This window comes from Bos javanicus, chromosome 22 (genome assembly GCF_032452875.1).
Source record: "Bos javanicus breed banteng chromosome 22, ARS-OSU_banteng_1.0, whole genome shotgun sequence".
Classification (NCBI taxonomy): domain Eukaryota; kingdom Metazoa; phylum Chordata; class Mammalia; order Artiodactyla; family Bovidae; genus Bos; species Bos javanicus.
Genome location: NC_083889.1, coordinates 21,385,522 through 21,398,325, shown reverse-complemented (window position 1 = coordinate 21,398,325; position 12,804 = coordinate 21,385,522). Strand labels below are relative to the sequence as shown.

At 49.8% G+C, this 12,804-nt stretch overlaps 1 long non-coding RNA gene across 1 annotated transcript in view; it reads right to left on the bottom strand.

The window, feature by feature from the left end:
* Positions 1 to 12,804, bottom strand: part of LOC133235184 (uncharacterized) — a 59,959-nt gene that overhangs the window by 17,893 nt on the left and 29,262 nt on the right. Inside the window, exons 3-4 of the long non-coding RNA XR_009732464.1 lie at positions 12,557 to 12,646; positions 8,469 to 8,534 (exon numbers count right to left, since the gene is read on the bottom strand). This is a non-coding gene — a long non-coding RNA (uncharacterized LOC133235184). The remainder of the gene's footprint in view (positions 1 to 8,468; positions 8,535 to 12,556; positions 12,647 to 12,804) is intronic.

The window sequence follows — 12,804 nt, the reverse complement described above, 5'->3', positions numbered from 1 at the left end:
CAAGGTTTAGAGATTCTACCGTAGACTCCTTATCAGAAGGCATGCCACCACCCCCTGCTCCCACCCCCAAGACTTGATAGATTCATACACAGCACAATGAGCCTGTCAAGGATTTAGAAAGATCCCTGTTCACCTTCCCTAGCCATGTGACCCTGGCTTGGTCTCTATCAAATGGACAGAGGGTAAGATGTTTAGAGGACTGAAAAGGTCAAGTGCCTAACAGTGCCTCCTAACACCCAGCAGGTGTGTGTGAATAGGAAGCCACTATGAATTTAGAAGAAGAGAACAAGATGACAGAAAGTCTGAAGGAAAAAAAAAAAAGGCCAAAGAATTGATTCAGCAAACATTTGGAGCATCTCCTACGTGCACTGGGGTTACAAACACGAATTTTGAGCTCAGGAACTCAGAATTCAAGGTGCTTGAGAGGACGAGGCAGATTTGTCAGCAAATGTTCTACTGTCTTCTGATTTCTCTGTTCTGAGTCCACCCATGGCCATTGTGTACATTTGTACATGTGGTTCACTGCACAGGGGTTCTGACTCAGAGTTAGTGGGCACCGAAATTCAGACCAGGTTCCATTCTATAAGCATGTGTCTATAGACCTATGTCTTTCTTGTGGGGGTAGGGGGTGGGGGTGGATACTTTCTCCTAATTCTCACAAATGTGACACATGAGCTGGCCCAGGCCTGCTGCTGCTGCTGCTGCTGCTGCTAAGTCGCTTCAGTCGTGTCCGACTCTGTGCGACCCCATAGACGGCAGCCTACCAGGCTCCTCTGCCCATGGGATTTTCCAGGCAAGAATACTGGAGTGGGTTGTCATTTCCTTCTCCAATGCATGAAAGTGAAAAGTGAAAGTGAAGTCGCTCAGTCGTGTCCAACTCTTCGAGACCCCATGGACTGCAGCCTACCAGACTCCTCTGCCCATGGGACTTTCCAGGCAAGAGTACTGGAGTGGCGTGCCATTGCCTTCTCAGGGCCCAGGCCTGCAGCTTTTGCATTTTCCCTGCTCTGATCCACTCAACACCCCACAGTAACCAGAGTGATCATTTTAGTTTCCAAAGGACAACATCACCTCCCCTGCCCAAAGACACATGCCTATGAGTTCTCCATCATCCTTGACTTACCCTTCATAATCTACCACCATCTCCTTCCCCCTCGTACTCACATACTCCACAGACAGTACACTGTCCCTCCATTTCCTTCAACAAGTCATGCCTGCCTGGCCTTTGAACACACTGTTCCCTCTGGCTGGAATAATTCCCTTTCCCTGTTTGGACATCAAATACCTCCAATCTCCAGATCTCAGTTTAGATATGATTCTTTCCAAACAGTCTTCTTTGAATCCCGAGTGCTCCCACTTCATCAGATCATGTTTTTTCTCATCTGCCCTCAAAGCCCCAAAGCTTCTCCAAAACACTTGTCAAAATTGTAATTAAATGATTAGTAGTATTAACAGTGGATGACTGCCTGTCTCCCCTGAGAAATTAGAAGCTCTTGGAGCACGGGTACCATGTGTGTTCTATGCAGCACATGCCCATCATGCTATCTACTTGCTCTGTGCTGTAACCCCAGTACATATAGTTGGTGTTCAATAAATCATTATTGAATAAATAAATGACACTTGCTCAATATAATGAAGGCCAATGGAGAGCTGATGCCACTTGTCTGAGAAAGGAACAGTTGCAAACAGGAAAGCCTGTCAACAGAGAAGGTCTCCTTGTTTCAGGGGGAATCTAGTAGGGACGTGGAGCTCCTAGGGCACACTGGACACAGGTAGGAGCACTGGCCCCCAGGGACATGCAGAGAGGGGCTACTTCCAGACATGTGGCCATCAAGTGAACGTCAGCGGTCTCATCTTTTCCAATTTTCTGGGTGGCCCCGGACACAGGCAGCCACTGTGCCTTTGCTGGTAACATTTATAAAAGATTCCTCAAATCTCCTGACTGGCTGAACGTGAACCACATTCAGTGCCAGATTTCATCATAAAACCGCAGTGTGGCTGCGGGAACCCCGACATGCCATCTTCACTTGGCTGCCTATTTGGGGGCAGACTGTTCTCTTGGATGCAAAGAGGGACCTTGTGGTCCAGGGAGAGCAGACCCAGGAGGCTGTAATGAATGCCTTCTCCAAGTGACCTTAAAATGCTTTCAGCTGTGGGGCAGGCAACGTGCCCCTGTGCCTCTGAGCACACAGCCTGTCTCAGGCCAGTTCATTTATCCCGAATTCACTACTTTGCAAGCATTAAATTTAAACTAGATTTTTACCTGATCACAGACATTTTCAAACATGTTCACAATGGGAGAGAAAGTCTAGAGAACCTCAACTCAGCTTCTAGAACGATCAGTTCATGGACAATTTTATTTATAGCCCTCCCCAAACTGGATTAGTTTAAATCAAATTCCAGATGACACAGCAAATTATCTGTAAATGCTTTCATTGGCTACTCCCTTTCAAAACGCCAAGCAATCCATATTCATTACAGGGGGAAAATGTTTTTAATTAAAAAAGAAAGAAAATGACGATCCATTTACTTGGGTGTTGATTTAAATGGAGCAGCTCTATCCAGAGGAGTCATTTAGAGTGGGTTGGGATCTCTGCTTTTGCATGACCCTGGACAAAGTGCCTCTCTGAGCTCCAGCTTTCCATGGGTGTAATATGGGTATAAGAACTGTTTGTCTCATCGAGGGCTGTTGCACGGCGGGGAGAGGTGGTTACTGTTGAGTGCAGCCTGGCCCATCGAAGACGCTTATCACAGGCTGGGACAGTAATCCCTGATGGAAGATCCTGCCTCGTCTAAGAAGTGCAACGAGCTTGGCACTGGAGCACTGCAGAAAGCACAGCTGCTTCACCCACGAAATCAGAGCAGAATTGCTCAGGAAGGGAGGCAGCCTCATGTGGGAGGGAATACTTCTGCTTGCTTGTGGGGGTGTGGAGTCTCAGATCCCTGGGCCATCTTAAATTGCTTCCAGAGGCTGACCTCAGGGCTGGGTTGTTGGCTAATCCACACCACTTGATTAGGTGACTTTTCGCCTTAGAATTCCACACCCTTTGCTCAGGAGGGACGGAAGGACAGAAAGGAAAATAAGACCTAAACACCTCTGCCTTTTACGAATGGGAAACCAGGTCCAGCTATGAGCCACTGGGACCCAAGAGCTAGTAATGGCAGTGCTAGGACCTGAGGCCAGGTCTAAACCTTAGTTTTCTCGTCTGTAAAATGGGTAAGGTGAAAGAATAGGCATGCCAACTCTCAGAGGCTGAAGGTCTACCAGGCGGAAGGTCAAGCCCTGGGTGCTGGTCAGAAAGTCAGAAAGCCGCTAAGTTGTTTATTGCGCTGGGATGAGGGCAATTTCTAAGAATCGGGGCCATGAGTTTTCTCCCAAGAGAGTTTTGAAAGCAGAGCTTGCAGGGACCCTCTCCTTAGAGACAGGAGGTCACAGCTGAGGTATCTGGCCAGATGCAAACAACTTCCCTCTCTGTTCTTGTGAATGCTGATAAAAGGGCTTCCTTCCGCATTCTTGGGACCAGCGCTTCACCCCTCGCCGACGGCCAGCTCAGCCACCAGACCCCTCTTGTCACACAATCCTCCCACTGCCTCCACCCTCTCACCGACCTGGACCTGACCTTGCCCCAGACTGTCCTTCTGACAGGATTCGGGGCCACTGGCCAGTCCTCACCTCAGCTGGTTCCTTCTCCTCTTTCTTACCCTGGCGGGTTCGTGTTTCACTTCTCCCCCGGGGCAGCGGGTGGAGGCAGGGGTGGCCATACGTCACCTTATTTCTGGCAACTGTGGTGGGCCTCGGGAGCAGGGGGGTATCTAGTTAGGGTTCTGCCGACAGGCGCGCCTCCCCACCTGGCCGGCTCTGGTTTCCTCTTTTGCACCCTGGGGAGAGTCCTGTCTGCTTCAAGGGGTTAAGGGATGGAAACTAGTGATCACAGTTCACATACATTGAGGGTTTCCTCTGTGCCAGGGTCAGCCTGGGATGGATCTCCTTGAAACCTCATGACCATTCTTTTTTACACACAGAAAAACAAGCTCAGAGAGGCCAAGTAACTTGCCCAGGACCACACAGGAAGTAAGGGGTGGAGGCAGGATTTGAACCCAGGTATGGCGCCTCCAGAACAAGAACCCTTAACCACATAACCACACCATCTTCCTAAAAAGTAACATCTGTACGACGCACCTGGAACTACCCGCCACAGAAGCTGCAGACTTTCCGAACATGAAAGTATCTCCTCCATGTGCACTTCCCCTCACATTTGAGTGACAGCTACAGACTGGATGCCCCCCACCTCCACCCCCAGACAGCTATCTTATTTCATGGCAGGAGGGCAATGGTGTCCCGAGTTTACACTTTTACTGGCTTTCTCGCATTGTACTGATGATGGAAGCAGCAGCTCAGACAGGTTAAGGGACTTGGGCAGAGTCACACAGTCAGTCGGGGGCAGCAGGGAGATTTGAAGGCACAGCTGACTCATTCCGTTACGGAGCATCTACTGGATCCCAGCCTTCATGTCAAGTGCTGCGGATGCAGCGGGGTCCACAACAGGACTCCCGCCCTCTCAGGGCTTACAACTGAAGGGAGGTGGGTAATGAACTGTTAGGTGACAGTCCTTTCCAGCTAGGCTGATTGCCCTACAAGGCTTTCTCCCCTTGCACTGTTGACCTTGAAATTGCAAACCCTCAGCAGATGGCCAGATCAAATGGAGCCAGCAGAACCACAGGGCTCTGGAGCTGGACTCCATGGCCACAGGTCATGTGGAGGGAATCTGAATGGCCTGTCAGGCCCCTGCTGCCCTCTTGCTCCTGATAACACCCAGCAGCTGCTGCCAGGCCTGTAGGCAAGAGGCCCCCCGGGGCTGCCAGGGCCCTGGGTGGGGCCCTGACTCACCGCCACCAGCCAACTCTGTCTGAACACTTCCCCTCCAGTGGCCGGAACACCCACTTGGAAACCAAGGTGAAAAGAGGGTGGGGCCCGGGCTGGGATTCGAGCCTGGCATCTGCAATTCACCTCCTCCTGCTCTCCTCAATAAAGGGACGATCCTTTGAGCACAGCCAACCAGGTGGCTGCCTAAGCCTGAAGCTGCTGACGTCTCACTGGGAATTTTGAAAAATCTGTCACCCCTTGCCTTCTTGGCCCCTTTCTCAGCACATCCTCCTGGGGCTGCCAAGGCCCCTGTTCAGTTTCCCTTCTCCTCTCTCTCCCCTTCTGCCGTGCTTTTCCCACAGTTCTTCACCCACTTTGCTTGGGAGGAGCATCACTCTCTCCCGTCCTCTTAAGAAACAGTTGCCCTCTTCCTTGCCTTCAAAACAATATTCCCAGATTGCCTTTTCCTTTCAAAAGACACTCATTTCACATGGGGTGATCATCACCCAATTAGAGGCATGAATTATTGTGACCAATGTGCTCCAGTTACCGTCCTCTGGCCAAACACAAAGATGTACCATTAACCTGCCCTATTGTCCATCTCCTGTAACGGAAGGCTGAGCCCAGCCCAGCTTCCCTATCGCAGGCATGCCCACTGAAAACCATCAAATGGTCCAGCCGGTTGTCTGTACCACAACAGAGGCCGCAGCTGGGGTGTGACGGGGGCGGCCCAACCGCTGGATTCTGATCTCATGGTGGGGGCCTTCGTACCTCTGTCCACAATGAGAGAGTCTAGCAAGACTAAGAGAAAGACAGACGGTTCAAAAGCAAGCCATGGAGATACACAAAGATGGAGAGATGGAGAACCAGCAAGAGGTAGTGTGACAGACAGTGAGGGGTGGGCGGGAGTCAGAAGGGAGAGAGAGAGAAGGAAACACTAGTCAGAGAAGAACAAGAGGAGGGAGAGACTTGGGCGAGGAAGGACAAGACAAACGCAAGGGAAAGGAAGGGAAAAGAACCACAGATTTTTTTAATAAACATTCCCAATACAGGGGGCCCAGGTTTGATCCCTGGTCGGGGATCCCACGTGACGCCACTAAAGATGCCGCATACCACAACCAAGATCAAAGATCTGCAACTGAGATCTGACACAGGTGAATAAATCCATAAAGATAATTAAAAAAAACAAACAAGAACCACAGGTTCTCGGAGCTGGAACGACTCTTTTTTGTTGTTGTTGGTATTATCCATTTTATAAATGAAGGAGAGAGTATAATCAAGTAAGGCTCATGAAATTGCATCCTCCAACAAATACATGTTCAAAATAACTGGAACCTCATGTCCAATATACTTTATTTTATTTTTAAAATTTTTTTTTAGGTTTTTTTTTTTGACGACTCTTAAGAGGAGATTGTTGATTTAGCTAACACATGGGCTTCTAGACTCAGACTGCCTGGGTTCCCCGTTCCCACCTGTGTGGGGGAGACAGGTTACTAACACATCCTGCCTCAGCGTCCCCACCTCAGTTCTTAGGAGGCCTGCATGAGTGAACATGTGAAACAAGCCCTCCAGAAATGTTAGTCGTGTGTACTGTCACTTACTGGGCATTTCTATGGCAGGAAATGTGTGATGTGAGAGGCAAAGGTGCCAGGACCCCTCCCTTACAGTGAAGGGGTGTGTGCTGCTTATTGCCCCTGGGCTGTCTACCTCATTTGTGGTTAAAAATAGCACCCCCATCTACTCCCCAAAGTTTCCTAATTTAGATGATAGGCTTGTATCACCACCTCATTTCTGGGGCAGAGTGTGTGAGCAGATCAGGGTGGGTCAGGCCTGCAGGTGTAGGCAATGTCGGGGACTGTGTCAGCGGCGTTTCTGACTGTCCAAAGGCAGTCCAGGTTTTTGTGTGAAAATCGTCTTATTTTTTAAAGGAGCTTTCTTAGATGCTTCTCCTAGATGTAAATTTTTAGAGAATCATCCTCTTTTCAAAGTTCAGCAGCATGTGACAATGTTTCCAGATTTCCCTCTACACCAGCTCATCCACACCTGTGTTTTAGACCAGCAGGTGATCCGTTTCTAACCTCTCAACGAGAGGAAGTGACAGTGGATGGAGGGGAACGAGCCAAACATATAGGAGTTACCACCCAGGTGACAGGGTGGTGACACCGCTGAGGCCAGGGTGAGTCACATCACCCAGGAGGGGCAGCTACCTCAGCTAACAGGTGGGCAGTCAAGGAAGGCTCCCGGAAGAGGGTGACAAATGAGCTGATTCCAGAGACATGAGTGAGAACGGGTTCTAGACGTGATACAAACAGCAGCAGGGACTGTTTTCTTTGTTGCTTTCTAGGTCTGGGGCAGTGTTGTTAACAAGCATTAGCTCATTTAACAGGCACAATGACCTTAGAAATCAGGTGCCAGTGTTATCGTCATTGGCCAAAAGAGGAGACAGAGGCACAGAGAGGGTGAGAAACTTCTCCAAGGGCACACAGCCTGTGCCATGGGTTCCACCAACCATGCTTTTAAGCTCTACACTGAAACACTCCACGGAAGGGCAGAACGACACACGCCAAGACCAGAAAACAAGAGATAGCAAGGCGCACTAACAAAGCCAAAGGCAAGTCACCTAGGCCGAAGCTTGGGATGTATTTCCCACCACATGAGGCAAGAAAGTGGATTGCAGGTCAAGAGGCAGGAAAGTGACAGTGAAGCCAGGCTGTGCTAAGGAGCTGGGGCTTTTTCTTGCAGACTATGGGGAAGCACTGAAAGCTCTAAAGACCACACGATTCACACTCCTCTCGCCTCTCGCCTCTCTCCCCTCCGCCCTCTTAGAGGGGAGAAAACAGAGGCCCAGGAGGCTGGCCTCACTTCCCCAGGATCACACAGCCCACCTCTGGGGCCAAGCCTGGACTCCCAGCTTCCACCAGGCCTGGGCCCCACCCCAGGGAGTGACAAGTGAGAAAGGGAGAAGGCCCAGAACCAGCTTGCAAGACCTTACATCGAAGATTAAAGAGTTATCTGAACAAGAGAAATTAATCTGTCCCGACTCTGTTCCCTTGCACGCCCTGGGTGGACCCGAGTTGCTTTTTTTTGCCTCGCCCTCCCCACCCACCAGCCTCTTGAGAAGGGAGACAGCTGGGAGATGACTCTTCCTCAAAAATCCTGGGTCTGGGCTTCCACAGGCTCGGCAACTAAGAAAAGGCAACCAATCAGATGGCCTGAGTCAGGCCTTTCAAACCACTGGGTAGTAAATAAAGTCACTGGGAACCAAAGCAGCCTGTGCTGTGAAAGGCCTGTCAGGGTGGGGCGGCAGCCTTGCACAGACAATTACCACTTCTGCTCCCAGGGTTAGTACCTGCCCCCGATCGATTGGTGACTATGCACACAGTCAGGTAGCAGTGCCGACCACGGCGTTTAGAATGTGCGCGTCCTGGCGTGATTTCAGGGCAGAGTGGTCTCACTGCCCTCTGAGGCCCATCCCTGGCTGGTGGGCCTGTGTTCACTTCCATGGATGAATTCAAACACTTGTTTGGCTCAGGTGCTTAGAGAGACGCTGTGTGATTAATACGCAGTATTAATACGAACGAGGATTACAGGATATCGTTCCTACCTCATGCCAGGCGCTGGTCCCAGAGACTCGGGCAGGCAACGTCCCTCATTTCATGAGACTCCTACACTGGTAGAGGGGAAAAAAGCGATGCATAAGTCATAAAATAAATCATTTCGGAGACACCAGGGATGACTTAAAACCAGATTTCCCAATCTTGGCACTATGGACATTTGGGGCTGGATAAGTCTTGGTTGTAAGGGGCTGAACTGTGCACTGCGGGATATTCAGCAACATCCCTGGCCTCTGCTCATCGGATGCCAGCAGCCACCCCTGCCTCCCCACCCTCCAGGTATGATAACCAAACCTATCCTCCAAACACTGCCAAATATTCCCTGGGGTGGGGGTGCTGAAAAGGCAGGCAAAATCATCCCTGCCTGGCTGAGAGATCTAGAGAGGAGCTCTTTGGTGAAAGTATAACACAATCCCCGTGCATAGTGTAAAATTTTCTAGTACTTATACTAAAAAGTAAAGAGGTGCAGGTGAAATAAATTTTAAAATAGCTTTCCTTTTACCCAGGATAGCTAGCATCATATCATTTTGACATGTAATGAAGAGAAACAGTTATTCAAGAGATATTGTACATAATTTTATTCTACACCTACAAAACTCGATGGATATTTTATACTCACAGCACATCTCAAGCTGGAGAGCTCAGTGCCAGGCCTCCTCTCCATGCCGCTGGAGCTGTGAGTTGAAGCTCACTCTGCTGGGAGCTCCGCGGAAAGACTGCCTGAAACTGAGGCCTCGCTCTTCACGTGGCCCTAAACCTGCGAGCAGGTTAGAAATGAGGCTCTCAGATGCTGGATCAGAAACTGCATCTTAACAAGCTCCCCCAGGTGATGCGTAAGCACATTCAAGTGTGAGAAGCCCAGAGTGAGGAACGCAGGGTGCCCAGGTGCCTGGTCCTGTCGGGGTGACTGAAGCCCGTGAAATGAAACCACTCAGGTAGCGGGTTCCTTCCTGGACTCCCAGTTTCCCCATCTATAATACGGGGGTTCGTGAGTACTCTGTTTCTTGGGTCAGGCTGGTACTTAGTGAGCACGAGCTTTGCCACGCTTGCCCCCCTTGCTGCCCATGTCGCCCCTCTGCTCTCCAGAGCCTCCCTTCTAGGTGAACTAGTGTTGCCAGCATGGTGCCCCCAAACGGAGGCCCTCAATCCTACTCCAGGGCCCGCTTCAGGGCGGAACTCACAGGGAGTGGCCAGAGGGGCTGGGGCAGGGGGTGAGGCCCTCAAACAGCACACATGGGTGCGTGCAGAATGACTCACACGCTCTCAAACACATTCAGTGAGCCTTCAGGAGGGAGTGTGGGGATTGCAGAGAGGGGGACAAAACCCTCTCAGGTCGGTCACCTATGCAGACTTCCTATCTCTAAGGCGAGAACATTACAGGACCTGGTCATTAAGGAGCTAAAGGTTCAATGTTTTCCAAGCCCCCTTCCTTAAGAAAGCAATCTTCCAGATCTCACCCCCGAGTCTGCCCAGGAGGGTGGGGCGCGGAGGGCAGCCCCACCCCCGCCCCAGCCTAGGATCAGAGTAGAGCCCAGCTCCCCGTTCTGAGTTCTGAGTGTCAACTCCTCCTGATTTCTAGTTACGACAAGTCCAAATTAAAGGAGCTTATCGCAAAACCCTAAGGCTGTCTTGTCTGGTGCTTACTTCCTTTCTCTTTCATCAGGCCTCTGAGCGGGCTCCCCAGGCAAGCAGGAGGGGGTGATGGGGAGGTCAGGCAAGGGTCCCGGGGAGAGAAGATGCCCTGCACCTGTGCCACCTTGGCCAGAGGGGAGATTCAGATTAAACAAATCAGTAGGGCTTTCAAGCAGAGATCGGTGAGCACGTGAGCATGCGTGCTTGAGGAGGGGGGTAGAAAGAATCCCATTTGCCTTGATTTCTGCTTCCTAAGTGAAATTAGAACCTGATCTTGGCCAGGCCCAGGTGGGCTGGCCACTTCTTGCCTCCAGCCCTCAGTTCACGGCTGTGGGTTCTGCTGGGGCTCGTGGGGACACAGGGTGGTGAGTGCTGCAAAAATGAAGAAAGCCCCAGCGTCTATCCTGCCCCCTTGGTGATGCAGAAATGTCACCCTGGACCAGGTGAGGACTTTAAAATTAAAAAGAAAAATGGACGGAAGGAAGGAAGAGGGTCAAAGAAGAAAGGAAAAATGTGTTTGAGTGTGGAGAGGAAATCCAGGACCCTAATACGGGATCAAAAAAAAAAGAAAAAGAGAAAAGAAGTAAGGAAAAATAGAGGGGGTGAGGGGACAGCTGCAGAGAACTAGATTTACTGCATATGTAATATGTTGTTGGCATTTTATTATTCCTATTCCTCTTTTTCTTCCACCTCCTTCTCTTCCTCCATCTCAGGCCCAGAGAGATCATGTGGAATCAGAGTGCCCTGGGCTGTAGTGCCCACTACCAGCTTAGTAACCACAGGTAGACGACGACTTGCCTCTGGCCCTCAGCTTCCTCATCTGTAAGATGGGGCAATGTTAACTCCTCTGCGGAGCTGCTGAGCTAATAGACCAAATGCCTAGCATATGTCTCACCTTCAAAATACGGTAGTTATTAGCATGATTACTGCAAAGTGAGTTGCTGCAGACCACACAGCGAGTGAAGAGCCAGTTTCGACTCCGGTCCGCTGAGTCCAGAGCACACACATTTCGCCACCCAGGGCTGACTCACGGACAAGCCCAGGAAAGCAGCACCTGCGCTGTAACCCCTCTCTCCCACAGGCAGACATTTACACACAGGGAGTGGACACCTATTGTTTTTGCCTGCCCAGCAACCATTCCCTTTGATTATGGAAACAGCTTCCACCTCTTTCTCAGACTGTAAGGTTCTCAGCCTGTGAGACATTTATGATGGGAGAGAAGATATACCAGCAAATGTAAGCCCAGAGCTCCTGGGAAGATTCTTGGGTACCTCACAGGCCCATGAAGGCGGAGTTGAGAGATATAGAATAACAGATCCCTAACATTATCATTTGGGCTCTTGGATACAGCTGTGCCTGAAGTCACCCCCTGAATTTCTCCCCTTCCAGCTGATTTGAACCTAGTTCAACCAAGAGTCACTGACTGACTAATACAGGGCTTGTCTGATGCTAACACCCATGTGCCTTCAACCATACTGGATTGACTCAACAGCACACAGACGAAAGAGAAAAAAGGCAAAATAAATAAATCAAAAACTTTCTCTTTCTCATTCTCTTTCACCTTAAATACATACATGGCACCTCTGCTAATGGTTGCTAGATTAGTGTACAAATATGTCCAAGACAGTCCCTTCGTATTACCACTTCTTAATAACCTAGTTACCTGCCTAAATATTATGATTTTTTGTGTTAATACCATAGTTGTCTGCATGAAACCTGTGTCAATGCCAGGAAAATATATCAAGCCCCCATTCTGGGGCCCCCTGTGAGAAAATCAAGGTTGGTGGAAAGTAAGTATTATAAGAATATCTATTTTTCTACTTGTAGTTTGGGATTGTCTTTGCAGTTGAACTCCTCCAAAGTAAGAATCATTCAGCAAATATTTACTGTCCCTTTCCCTGTGCCATTTTCCTAAGTTGTCTTAATCAGGATAATCAAGATAAGTAGAACCATTCCACCATTTCTTAGATAGTTAGCATTCCACCAAACAGAAAACAAGCTCTTTCCTCTCCCTTCCCAAGGATGCACGTCTTCCCTCTTTTACTTATAGAGTGTGACTTGGCAGTCTGGGGTCTTGACCTCGGAGCTGGCTTTGGTTACCGGAGGCTTTATGAGCCCATCTGCTGGGGTGTTGAATCACTGAGTCATAAAGAGGAATGTCTCCCAGAGCACATCACACTGGAGCAGCTCGACTTCCAGCTAAGCTGGCTGGTGACCTGGCCGCCCCTGAGGGGAGAAGACGGGAGAAGTGGGAGGTGAGGAGCCCGCCTGACGCAGACGGTCACCCCACGGTGACCTCACCTGCCAAACCGGTGACTCACTCCTGCTTCTGCCCCCTCCCGGCCAGATCTTGCTCATGTGGAATACCTGAGGGGAATACCAGGCTCCTGTAGTTAGCAAAAACGCACGATTATGAGCTATTTTTAAAGGTGTGATGTTTTCTTACTTTCAAGTGGTGGCAGCAGTCCCTGTGAAGCTAAGACACGGGTCTGGGTTTAAGCCACTTCTGCTTTAATAAACACGTGAGAATTCCCTTCTGAAAAGAAAAGGTCACATAAGAATGGGGAGTGCTAAGGCAGTTTCCTCTTTTTAAACAATTATTTTCATTGTGATAAAACATACAAAGTGGACCATTTTGATCATTTTTAAGCATATACTTCAAGGGCAGTAAGTATATTCACAGTGTTGTACTAT